This window comes from Vespa mandarinia, chromosome 8 (genome assembly GCF_050613455.1).
Source record: "Vespa mandarinia isolate Hongniang chromosome 8, ASM5061345v1, whole genome shotgun sequence".
Classification (NCBI taxonomy): domain Eukaryota; kingdom Metazoa; phylum Arthropoda; class Insecta; order Hymenoptera; family Vespidae; genus Vespa; species Vespa mandarinia.
Genome location: NC_140817.1, coordinates 377,693 through 391,142, shown reverse-complemented (window position 1 = coordinate 391,142; position 13,450 = coordinate 377,693). Strand labels below are relative to the sequence as shown.

Below are 13,450 nucleotides of genomic sequence, written 5' to 3'. Positions count from 1 at the left end.
AACTCTCGAGAGTCGTTTTAATGCTGATTGCGAGTCATATCGGATAAATGGCGAAATGCTGCCGAGTCTCGGTTCGATCGACGTTTCGCATCGATGCACGCGCTTTCGCGTGAGATCTTCTGCACGTATGAACGTATTTACACGTGTACGATGTAGTAGTAGGTGTCTGTAATAGAAGGTACAAACGAGTCGAGCTGACGAATTTTTGCCTTTGTTAATTATCGGTTTAACGATCGAGCTTTATTACACACTCACTCTCTCTCTCTCTCTCTCTCTCCCTCAAGAATATATTTCATTCTTCATCGCATCATCCACGAGAATAGAAGAAATTTCCAGGGAATTCGAGCAGCGACGAATAAAATTTTTGCGGATCGCTAAGTCGCCTGGCAGACTTTCGGCGCCAGCTCCGCGCGACTGTGAGGCGCCGATCTTGTTTTCGGATCCGCACCCTAAAGTTTATCCGGAAATTCGCGTCTCTTTCACCGCGTCAGCGAGAAATAGAGAGACGAAACGTCCTTCCATGGCCACGAGGGTAAATCACGAGCAACGTGCTCGGCAGGCGACTTAGCTCGGAAGTTATGGCGTTCGATATAGAGAACGTTTCCTACTATCTGTCTCTGGGTAGGTACTAGTTCCTACTATAAATGCGGGCCGAAGTTCCTTCCTCCAGCACCCAACGAGTTTCTCCTCGTCGCCGTTGCTGCTTCCTGAAGAAAGTCCTGAGACGTCGTGGTGGCTTTACGAGTCCTGCGTACCTTTCCCTTTCCTCGACGTGAAAACTTTCCTCAGACTCGACATCGCGCGGCATAATGATTTACTCATATTCATATTCATTCAGTGGCCCATGCATATTCGCGATAAATTTCCCTACGGGATTATCTGTACCAAAAAAGACCGAATTATTATGAGCGAAACTAAGTGAAATCACCTTTAGATTTTTCCGAATTATCGATATAGAAAGGACAAAAAGAAAACGCATCAACAGGTTTGTATGTTTTCATCTAGTACATTGATTACGATCGATTATTTCAATTTATACGAGAAGTTCAAATTATTAATATATTTTAAAAAAAGTCTTTTTTTTTCGATCGCCATAACATTTGATATTTTCCATTAATAGACGTTACTTGGCGTGTGATGAACGAGCTCTTATTTCGTTTGTTCAATATTTTTCATTAAACTTTCGAGACTCGTGCGAGTCATTCTCAATTGCATTTTTTTTTCTCTCTCTATTTTCTCTCCTCGAACGAAAGCATTTTAACCGCTCTACGCATAAATTTATTCTCCTTTGGTAAGCTCGTTATTTCGACTAGTCGTAGACCATTAAGCATAAAAATATATGCATTGCTAATCGAAGAGAAATTTGTTATAACCGCGGACACCTCGTTGCACAGCGCGTATAAACATTTATCATTGAATATTATTATCGTTATTATCGAATTTCCAAATTTTTACGCGATCATACGTTTTACCCCTAGCGATACCTGGTTTCGCCCATCGTGAAAATCTATCGGACGATTCATAGAATTTTCGATATATTTTATTACGGCACGGTGCCGTAACAAAGTTTCGTATTCTATATTCTTATACATCGCGTTAACACATCGTTTGCCTTCCTCTCGTAAGGTAAATTCGTACTGTCAAAAATGATTCGTTATTACGTTCGTTATTACTTTTTTATTATTTCATTGAAACATTCACGGGATAAGAGACGCGACGAATTTCGTCGGAGAATGCCGGCAGAGAGCTTTCTCGCAAGTAGAAACTCTCAGTGGATGAAGTCGAGGATTCGGCCGACAGGGAATATCCGTGTCATCGGTGAGTCGAGTTATTCCAAGGAGGGATGAAATATCTTCTAGGCGGATACCTCGTCGGTCGTTATTAACTTGGATACAAAGCGCCGATTTTCCAACGATCGAACGTTTATTCTATCCAGAATCTATTTTCGTCTGGTCCGTGCTTATCGATCTGCACCGTCAAAATCTATATATATATATATATATATATATATATGTATACACACAAATTCGTCCTTGAACGGGATAAATTTTTCTTTTTCACGGATTTAGAAGAGGTAGACGGTATTCTCAACGCATGACGGTGAATGGAGAGAGAGAGAGAGACGTGAGAATTGGATGGACCAAAACTTATCTGCACCGTCGAGTTATTTCTCAAAGGAGTAATTGAGTTTTCTGCGAGGACCAATACTTTTCAGAGTTTAATACGAACAATCGTTTACAAGGCGACGCGCGATGGTGTCTTCTTTATTGTCTCCTCCGTAGGAATAGAATTCAGTCTATCGTATATCGAGAGATCGATTTGCAGAAAGGCAAACGAGTATTCTCGACTACTCCCCGACACGACGATATCGCCAGTAATTTCCTGATGGCAGGATTATGCGACATCAATGAAATTGGATTTAATGAAATACTCTAACTCGTAGAACCTTTTTTAACGATTACAAGTAAAATATATCTATGATGGATGATTCTTCACGTCAAGATGATTCTCATCGAGCGTCGTACGGTCGATCCGTACGAGTTTCGAGTGACACCCAACCTGACTCTTTTTCTCTTACTGCGTTCAGTCGATATATACCGATAGTCGCTGGCGATCCAAGTATCTCGTCGAAATCCAACCAAAGTTTTCTTCAGACACGTACGTGATCGCTACTTTCCAGAATCCAATAAATTGCCTCTTTTCTTTCTCGCGCGAACTCATTCCCTCTTTTCTCTCCCTTCTTGTTCATCCTCTCTCGTAACTCTGAAGCGCCTCGAGATAGCGCGTCTTCGTCGTACCGAAGCGATACCTCGTTTGCCGTTTCTCTCGCACTCGTTAGTACACGCGTACTCGTTCCGCGAATCAGATGGCGTCGATGTTCCAATGCCGAGAACCACTGGTGGGGAGAGGAAGGAGACGAGCGACAGAGATGGAAGAGCGTGCGGTCGCGTACGTAAGAGAGAGAGAGAGAGAGAGAGAGAGAGAGAGAGAGAGAGAGGGAGCAAGATACGGGGTGAGAGGACGCGCGCAAGTGTTCCAGAGAAGGAGAGAGAGAGAGAGAGAGAGAGAAAGAGCGAGCGAGCGAGTAGAACGGAGAGAGGGAACAGGGGTGAGTACAGCTACACCCACGGTGACGTTCGAGGCGGACCTCAGTCGGCCGCGAGTCCTCGGACGGTGAGACTCGTTGTTTTTCTGTATCTGTAAATCTTCGTTTACGACCGTCGTTCTCGTTGGCTGAGATAACACAGGCGTACGGAGAAAAAAGAAAAGATAGTCTTTCCAAGTCTCGATCGTCTTCGTTGTGTCTTCGTTTCAATACTCCATCGTCGGTCGTCGGTTATCGTCGTCGTCGTCGTCGTCGTCGTCGTCGTCGTCGTCAAAGTATCGAGGTCGAGAGACATTTATCCACTAAAGGATAATCGAGGTACGTAGGTAAACGTATTGAAAAAACAGACATTGTCGGAATTTGATAACGCAAGTAAATGAAGTATGTATTCACGTACGATGAAGCAGTACCGAAGATAAATACACGTCCGACCAGTCTCATTATTCCTTCCCTTTGATCGTTGTACCACATTTCACCTACCGTTAAATACATCTACGTATAGAAACGTTAAATATCGTCTACTCTCTCTCTCTCTCTCTCTCTCTCTCTCTCTTTATATCCGGCGATAGCGAGTACGTCGTTGACTGAACGAGCGGAGAGCCAATTGTTTTCCTCCGCTTCTTCGACTTTGCGATTTTATTGGTTAAAAAAAAGATAAATAATAATTGCGTGTTGTTTGTACTAAAGCGAGAAAAGGTGTGTGAACAAACGCGCCTGTTTGTACCTGCGTATATCCAAGTCTAAGGGGGAGGGGGGAAAGAGAGAGGATGGCTTTGATAAGGTTGTCTCGTAAGTTTAGAGAGAAAGCGTAGGTTTAAGAAGACGAGCTCTTGTTTTCCCTTTCTCTCTTGTACTCTCTGGACGCGTACGGGAGAGAAGAACCGATCGATATTCTCGATATAGTCACGAGATGTAATTCACGATACGTCGATCGTTCGGCCACAAGAATAGTTTAAAAAACGGGCTGGTATAGAGTAGTGGCATGCTCGTTGCAAAATGTTCGAACGAACGAATCTCGTCCGCTCGACTTGGAAGAGAATTTTCTAGTCCTTCTTCTTCGATCGACATCTGCCTGGGAAGTTTGAATTTGGTGAAATTGCAATTGATTTTTAATAAAAAGTAAACGTTGATAAGACGCACTTCCTTTTGTCGTTGTTTACGCGTGCCATTTACGCCATCTACGACGATTGAACGAAAAGAATATATATCGCATGCAAAATATGTATCCTCGAAGAGGAGAAGAAGAAGGAAGAGAAAGGGGAATAATGCTTTTCTTTTGCCAAGAGGTTCAGAACGATTCAGAAAAGTTATCCCAAAGAAGACGTTCGGAAGCACGTCGCATCGGAGAAGACGGACGCTCCTCAATCGGCAAAGCTCTGTGAGTAATGGATGTCGTTCGGTAGACTATCAAGGTTCACGGAATACCCGACGACGATCTTCGTGATTTGTCCTCAGCCTCAAAGATCTTTGTCCTTTAGCCGAGTTTTCTTCAAGACAAAGAATCATCGACTGGTGTGCTTTCTCATGTACGAGAAGCCTCAAAGGTCTTGTCATCTGGAATTTCCTAGAAATATTTGTAGATATTCATCGAACCTGTCATGCCTGGTTAGAAACGAACAAGACGTGTATTCTTCTTCTCTTTCGTCGATAAAACGAACATCGTACTTTGACGTATTGTACGTTTAAAGATAAAAAGAAGATAAAGGAGAGAGAGAAAAAATGAAAGAAAAGAATCATTTCAAAAGGCCAAGTTTTCAAGTAAATCTCTTGACGAGAAAGGTATTAAAGATGCAGAGGATGCACGCTAAGGAAATCGGAGGAAAACGAGCTGGTCTCTTCTTAAAAGGATCTTCTCATCGCGCAGAGAAACTTTTTCGGAGAACTTGGTTTTGAAGGTTGCGAGGATAGGTGGGAACGGTTTATTCGAATCGTAATATCCATTCTAGTGCCGTCAGTCGTCGCTCATACCTTCGAGCTTATATTCTTTTGACAGAGAGATAATCGATAACTCGCCGAACGTACGTACGTACGAACGAACGAACGAACGAACGAACGAACGAACGAACGAACGAACGAACGAACGAACGAACGAACGAACGAACGAACGAACGAACGAACGAACGAACGGACGAACGAACGAACGAACGAACGAACGAACGTCTCGGCTTGTTCATTACAGTCCTAACAATGAGATTGAAATCTTGAGCGAAAATAAGCTCGACGTATATGAACGCACGAGCATAATTGATTTTTCGAACCGGCTCGTTTCTTACTTACTAATTAGATGAGATATGACAGAGGTAGGAGCTAATATTCGTCGGTAATAACTCTATAAGCTCTTTCAAAATTGGACTCAAACCGGAGCAAAGATTCTTTCCACTTAATATTCATTGAAGATTCAAAGGGTCGTACCGATAGAACGTCCCTTCTATTCTTTCGACTTTTTGATTAATCATATTTCAGGCGCATAATTGTGAAACGAACCTTTCTTCTTTCTTATCCTTTCGTTCTTATTTTCTCGATAAAAAAAAAAAAAAAAAAAAAAAAAAAAAAAAATTTCTATGCGGTTTCTATTTCAAAAATGTTTCTTTTCATTTTCATAGGAAAGAATGGCATCACGTAATACGGGAGAAAAACTACGAGGGAAGGTATTCCGCTTGGCTTCCTTTTTTCTTTTCTTTTTCTTTGCTATTTTTTCTTCTCTCTTGTTTTTTTTCACTTTCTTCTTTTTTTTTTTTTGTTTTGTTTTGTTTTGTTTTCGAGCAACGAGAGTTTCTCATCACGCGCATATATTTTTCAACGCTCCTCTCTGAATATAAGGCAGATACGATTGCTTTTCTAGTTTCTTTCTCTCTAGTTCCTCTCAGTCGGTCTTTCTCAAGGCACACAAAGGCACAATGCCTTACTTCTCGTTCTCGCTTATCGAGCTAACGCAATGTTTATGTTTTCATCGGGACGCGCGTAGAGACGACGCTAAGTAAACATCGAGTTCGTCGTATATTTTTCCTCATTATCGGTTACCAACCGATACTTTGTAACATCGTTTACGTGAGCGAGAGAGCAAAGAAGAAGAGATAGGTATCTTGACGGATAATTAACTTGAGAGGGAAGTTCACACGTGTCGTTGACGCGTTCTCCAACTCTTCGAATATTACCGTGTCGTATATTACGCTCGGCCATCTCCTCTCTTTTGTGCGTGCATCAGGTTTGCGCATCATAACGTCTATACATATATACATACGTATGTAGCCGCTACTCGCAATACTCGTGCATAATGCAAAAGCAACGAGTTTCTGCATAAATATTTAAAACTAACTCGACCGGGATACATCCTTGACTATCAATCGTATCACGATAAACACGCAGTTCGGTCGAATTCGAGAAACTTTTCTCTCATCCGAATGTTTTTATCGAAAACACTCCGATTCTTTTACATGGACGGTTAAAAGCGCGTTGACACTCGCTTCGAATTACGAACGCGTGCGTATTTCTTTTGCCTACGTGTTTTTCACCTCGGAAAACTAACGTGATCGTTAGTTTTATTTTAACAAAATATCTATAGAGTTAGTAACGTTAATGCACACTCGAGAATATCCTTCGATATAACGCTTTTTATAACGTGCCGAACCTATTACAATTTTTTTTTCCCTCTTTTAAACGTTACGCTTCGCTCGACGATTACAATTTGCTAGAAAAAACGATCGAAACAGGGCTATGCGGAAATGCATTTATCGGCGAAAGCGAGGTAGGTGAAGATCCCAAAAAAGTCCCACTTATGTTAGTTAAGATCGTTATATCGTTCTATGCGAAATCAAATTTCTACGAGAGGACCGTCGTCGTTGGTCATTGCGTTATGCAAATGCGATCCACTTTCCCCCCCCCCCCTCTCTCTCTCTCTCTCTCACTATCTATCCATCCATTTATATACATTTATATCCATCCATTTATATAAAAGCCTTTTTCGTGCAATTATTGTTTCGAGCAATGTCGAAAACGTGTTGCTATTAGAGACATAACGTAAGCTATGGTCTTTTTGATCGAGTAGCCTTTGTCAGAACACCGCGTTAAGCGGCTCTGCTCGAGACTAACGAAGATAACGAAGATTCATTAAAACGTCGATAATATGCAAACACGCTCGAGGAGAAATAATTCGAAATAATTGGAATAATTGACGAAGCGGCCGCTTTTCTCGCCGAAAGAAACAACGTCTTATATCGATTTTTTCGAGAAAATAGAGATTAGCGGAGGACGAAAGTAACTCGAATGAAAATTATATCGGTTTCGACGAATCGGAGTAAATAAAATAATAGCTTATTTCGTTGTTGCAGTTATATAATAATAGCAGCTTTGTCTATAGCGAGGCAACCATTTTAATCGCAATCGATTGGAATGCTCTCTCGATCGAGTCATTTTTGGCTTCGTACGCGTCCAGTCGGTTTTCTCGTGCGGTGTAAAAGAGAAATCGGATAATAGCGTAAATTCGTCGCGCAGAGTTGTCTGGGCTGCTTCTCTGATGCGAGCGATTTGCATAAATTTTCCACTGGAAATGAAATTGCTCGTGAAACGGTGGAGAGCCTTTCCGGTCTATTTGAAGTCGACGCGGTTCACAGCCGCCGCCGCCGCCGCCGCCGCCGCCGCCGCCGCCGCGTCTTTTCGACGAGGAGGCGTCCACGGTTTGTCAATTTGGCTCGTTCTCGACGCTTTTTCATTCTTTTTTTTATTCCTACAAATATTAATATAAGTTTGTGTAACGACGAAAGAAAAATTTAACCGTCTTGCGTCCATCTTTAAGCTCTGAACTTTGCTCGAACGAGGAAAAGGGAAAACTTTTTAACAAAGACCTTTAAACGAACCATCGATCGTTCGTTCCACAACATTAAATCGTTTTTTACGCTACGTTTACGGCGACTTCGATCAAACGTTAAAATCGCGCGCAATTTTGCTTCCTTACGCAAGACTTTAATCGGATCACGGCGGAACATTGAATGGAACGTAATAAAAAGCTTCTTCTCGTTGCCGGTCGTTGCTCTCTTTGTCATTCTCGGTAACCGCCGAATCCTAATGTAATTCGGATGCGAATACGTTAAGGATAAGCGGCCGGCGTACGTGCGAAGAAATCGTACGAGAGATACTTCGTAGAAATCGTAATAAACATCGGGCTCTTAGATATGAACTTTATACGCATATTATTATCTTCAACTTCATACATACATACATTTTTATCTCCTTTTAACGAAAGCTCTTCCTCATCGACCGAGCATAATTATTCTCTACGTTTAGGTTATTTCGTTTAAACGGCCATTGACGAGAACGAACGAACGTTATTTTTATGTCGGACAATGATCGAAGAAGGTGTCTTTTGATCTACATACGTTGGCGTCACGTAAATACTAATCCTTTTGGAGATTGAGAAACACGTAAAATAGCTTTTCGCGTTAGTTAACGACGAAACGAAATTGAATGGCAGCGCTAAGTGACTCCACTCGAGCGACGAACTTGATACGGATGAGAGACACGCTTCTAAATCTACGCGATGAGTACCTTTAAATGCACCTACAAGCGAATATGTCGCGCATACCTGTACGTGGAATCTCTTTTTGTGCCTGGATAGATGCCTCGATCTCCTCCCCTACGTACGTCTCACGTACGTCTCGCGTATACATCGACGTGTAACTCGCGCGTTTCTCGTAAATGAGGTAGACGATGTTTAAAGCCTTTTCTCTTGGGAGCGTCTTTTTTATTTTGTCCCTTCTTTCTTTATCGTCTCTCTCTCTCTTTCCCTCCCCTCCCCTTTTTCTTTCGCCCCTCTATATTTTTCTATCTCCCTCATCACGAGTCTTACGAGCTTTCCTATTATGCCGTGAAACGTTCGAGAATACAGTTTTACCCTATTTCCTATGTTCTATAATTCGTTCCATTACAGAAGGTGCGATAACGTGTTACGTTTTCGTACGTTTGAAAAATTCAAAAGACATCGTTTACGAATGATTTACGATCGAGGCTTTATATTTTTCAGTGAGAACCTTTCTAATCGATGTACGATGGACGGAATATCATCGATCGGTCCGTTTGTCTCGTTGCTTGTTCGCAAAAGTTTCTTTACTTCTCGAAAGGTACTCATCGGAAGGAAGGATCGGGCTCGGGCGAATTTCACGAACTTGAAACGACTGCGGTAGGGTTGCGGGTAACAATCTTATGGTCTAGAAGCGAGCGAGCGAGCGAGCGAGGGAAGAGCGAAAAGAGAAAAAGCAAAGTGGGAAGGGTCGGATGCTAGCGTGTATTCGTTGTGACCGTAATTAAAGAGCGCTAATTAAAGCACCGTAAGAGGAAGGCTACGAAAAGGCAGGTGGCGGCAGCGGGTGCTGCTCGAGCGAGCAAACGAGAGAGAAAGAGAGAGAGAGAGAGAGAGAGAGAGAGAGAGAATAAAAGGACACCGCAGCACTGATCCGATCGTCGCGAAATAACAAGAGCGAAGAGTAATTAATAGAAAAAGCTCGTCTCGTTACATCTCCGTCGTCGTCGACCCGTCTTCTTTCCTTTCTTTTCTTCGTCTGATTTTTCTCCGGAAAAAGATTCTCCACAGAGAGTACGTAGTGCTAGGATTTTTTTTTTTTAGTCGTCTACACTCTCCTCGAGGATCTCAGGTTTCTCTTTTCTCCGACCGAGCGAAATAGTCGTCGCGTGCTGTCGTGCACGCGCACACACAAAGTCGTGCGCAATTCCACCAAGTGAGTGGATCGTGCTGCGAGCTCTTGCTCGAGCAAGCACGGGGGCGTGTATTTACTCCCTTTTAGCGAGAAGTGCTACCCTCGGAGAAGACGAAGTGAAGTGCCGTTTCTTTCTCCCCCCTTCTACAGCCTCGAGAGCGTGCGCGCGTGCCAGCTCCTTCCATACTTCTTTCTATCTTTCGCTTTTCTTCGCCTTCAAAGGGAATCATCTTTTGCTCTTTTTACCGTCTCATACAAGTCCATTGGATACCTTAAAAGCGACACAAAGGGAAGAGAAAGGCAAAGAGAAAAAGGAACGGAAAAATATCTCGCTCGAGACGGAGTAGATAGCCGGTTAGGAAAATCTTTCGGAATCGTTTCTTATCAAAATTGCTCGCTCTCATAACGAACTCCGCTCTCGGAAGCGAGTTCGACTCTCCTCTATTTCCTTAGCTTCTCTCTCTCTCTCTCTCTCTCTCCGGCAAAGGACCGTTATTCCCTGTTTTCCGACAGTGCGCTCGATTCGGTCGTGACTTTCGACTTGTCGTAGTCACGATTAATAAGAATTATATTCGATTATTTTGTTCCCGTTGAATAGCTCCAGGACGAACATTGGCACCGCTCGGCGAGCGATAGAGTCGTCATTGAGACAAAATTTCTCGTAATTTCTTTTGCCTTTGCGAAGAAAAGGTTGATCGTACCAAGTCGGCCTCGCGATTCTGAAATTAGGTCGTGCTCATTCGAAGTTTTATCTGGCTTAAGCCCGTTGTCCTTCCTTTGTCAGCATGGAAGACACTTTCTGAACGATCGAGGATTAAGTTTGCGTCGAGTGTGTATGTGTTCGCGTCGAGTTTTAATGTCCGTCGGGAACACATTAAAAAAATTCTTCTAAGCTGACTAAATTTGTCATATTGGGCATTATGTGTTTAGGGAATAATGTAGTATTTTTTTTAGTCGTACCAATCGGTGTTGTTAGTCATGGAATAAGAGCGAACGGGAATGACTAGTCGAAAATCCTTTAATTTAGTGAAAGCACTGGCGCTATCGGACGGCTTACGGAAAGGATTAAAACACCCTAGGAATTTATAAAGTCGACTTTAGAGACACTTTCTGTCTTTCCTCGCCTATCTCTCTCTTTGGTTGCTCTCATTTCTTTTCTTCGTCTTTTCGGATTTTATCTCGTCAAATTGACATTATCAATTCTATTACAATTTACAATATCCATACTTAGGGGAGATGAAATAATAGGTTAATACAGACGATGGATCTTTGAGACGATATCTCTCTCTCTCTCTCTCTCTCTCTCTCTCTCTCTCTCTCTCTCTCTCTCTCTCTCTCTCTCTCTCTCTTCGATCGTGAATATAACCGACGGAAGCTTTTTCCTAAGACAACGCATCGAGACGCGTCGTGTTACAGTCTTGCTTTAAAATTAACTTTGACGGCTCGTGCGTCTACAAGTGTGTGTAAGGTATATGTATATTAACGGAAAATCAATTACTCACCGAGTTGTTCCACATAATCGGAGCGGAGGTCAAGGTACAGGCCGATCAATCGTGAACCGGCATTACGTGCCTATCTAGTCGTTTACATGAAAGATGAGAGAGAAGCGTTAAATATTTACTGATATTAAATTCTTCCGAGAACGTTTTCGACTGCGATGCCAGATTCTTTGGATTCTTTGTAAAATACTTCACCGTTTATTTCCTTCCGAGATGAGAGAGAGAGAGAGAGAGAGAGAGAGAGAGAGACGTCGAAATGTACTTGATCCCTAATATAGCCTAATACTTTCGGAGGGAAATTGTTCGAAATTTATAAATATTCTTGCACGATTCTCTCCGATCTCGTTCGATTAATATTCCCGCGTTAAAACACCGAACGTAAAGTTACTTTTGCGCCTCTATCGAATTACAAACGACCATTGAACATTTTTTTATAAAACTTTTGGCTTTACCATCGCGCGTATGATGATTTATCGTAAAATATTTTTTCGTCGATTTTTCAAAGAATTACGCTGCTCTCGGTGGTCCGTACGGAAAAAAAAGAAAAAAAAAATCGTACGTCGAAGGTTATAAATGAGAGACAATGGGGTGGATTTCGAAGGCGCGCGGACATTAGGTAGCGCGTTCCGTACCGATGCACGCACGCACCCACACACACACTCGCGCACATTCTTTTCCCATTGGGTCAGAGTCACATAAATCGTTCGTTCGCACTAATTGCGATAGCGACCGCCGGCGTTGTCCTTCACCCCCTAGCGTGGCTTAATCTCGGGCGGCTGTCACATTTTTCAATTAAATCCTCCATGCAAATTGGCTCCTATGGATCGTACGCTCGCAGTTTTGCGGCAGACATTCATCGTCCAAGTGAAATTTCATTTTGTCTCTGTGCCCGACATTAGCGACGAACGTGTTTTCCTATGGTCGTCAGAGGAGACGAACGTCAAGATTTTTCAAAGCTCAAAATTCTTCTTTCGTTTTGCTGTCAATAAGAAGCTTTAATAAAGTTTAAAGCGTTAATAGGTTAGGAAGTAATTAGGAGGCGTAATTTTAACACGAGCGATTCGTTTAAAAATCATATAATTTTGGAAGATTGCGCGGCGATCGATCGGCGAACATCCGATCGGAAATTTGACGAGGCGAGAAATTACTGGAACTCGTTGTATCGATTATAAATATGCAAATATACGAATTAATTCGTCCAACGCGGATTTTGCAATTAATCGGAATTTTATATCGTTATTGTAATTAACGAATAACCGATGACCGATTGATAGTGGCATGTATAGATCGTTGAATCACGTACTCGTTAGCCGATCGATCGGCTTCTTTGGCCGTTGCCTTTTTTTTTAAACGAACGCAATATATTATAACCGTCATATTATTATAATCTCTGCCGAGCGTTGCAGGAAGCGAAGAAGAAATTTCTCTCGGAACGAAATTTCTTTGTATCAAAGCGGCAGGGCACGCGATTAACTCAATTCATTCGAACGCGAATATTACGATCAATAGTTTCTAGTTGCTTTCGAATCTTATGGTTATTCGCGTAGGAGACCCGGTTTGGCCGACTCGAAATCTATTCTTGAAATCGTTTCTCCTCTCTTTCGCCAAGATCCTATCACCTTTCTCGCCGGAATATTTTTATATTACTTCGGGCGGTCGAATTTCTAATGCACCTTCACGTATACTTACCGTTGTCGATATATAAACTCTTTGAAAAATCCAATTATCTTTTCGAATCTGACATTTCGTTACTTTCAAATGACTTACTTGAAATTACATAAACATTATTTTTCTTCTCTCTTTTACGCGTAGATGTATTCGTAGATTCGAAGTGGTACCGTACAATGCGTACTAGAAGGAGATGAGTAGAATTGCTTTGTATATAGTTGCGAGCGCGTATCTATACGCGTAGTTTAGTAACGATCGACCGGAGCGTCCCCGTTTCCGTCGGGGTTCAACACGAATTTCCATCGAGCTGCGACACAAAGACCGTGTCATCGATGATAGCAGCGAATAACTTGAAACTTCCTCTAGCTATCTCTTGTGAGAAGGAATCGACAGTATCCCCTGTGTCCTGTGTTTCTTTTACTTCAATCCCGTCTTATCGTGTCGCGCGTATACGTAAACGCCTATACGAT

At 42.3% G+C, this 13,450-nt stretch overlaps 1 protein-coding gene across 5 annotated transcripts in view; it reads left to right on the top strand.

The window, feature by feature from the left end:
• The first annotated feature begins 3,141 nt into the window (after positions 1-3,141).
• LOC118447992 (uncharacterized) overlaps positions 3,142-13,450 on the top strand; it is a 63,358-nt gene continuing 53,049 nt past the window's right edge. For 4 of the 5 annotated variants that reach the window (XM_035880686.2, XM_085658930.1, XM_035880655.2 and 1 more), the window contains exon 1: positions 3,142-3,424. The gene's annotated coding sequence lies outside the window, so the exon portion shown is untranslated. Of the gene's footprint in view, positions 3,425-5,709; positions 5,755-13,450 lie in introns of all 5 variants that reach the window. The other variant, XM_085658929.1, reaches the window with a different exon arrangement.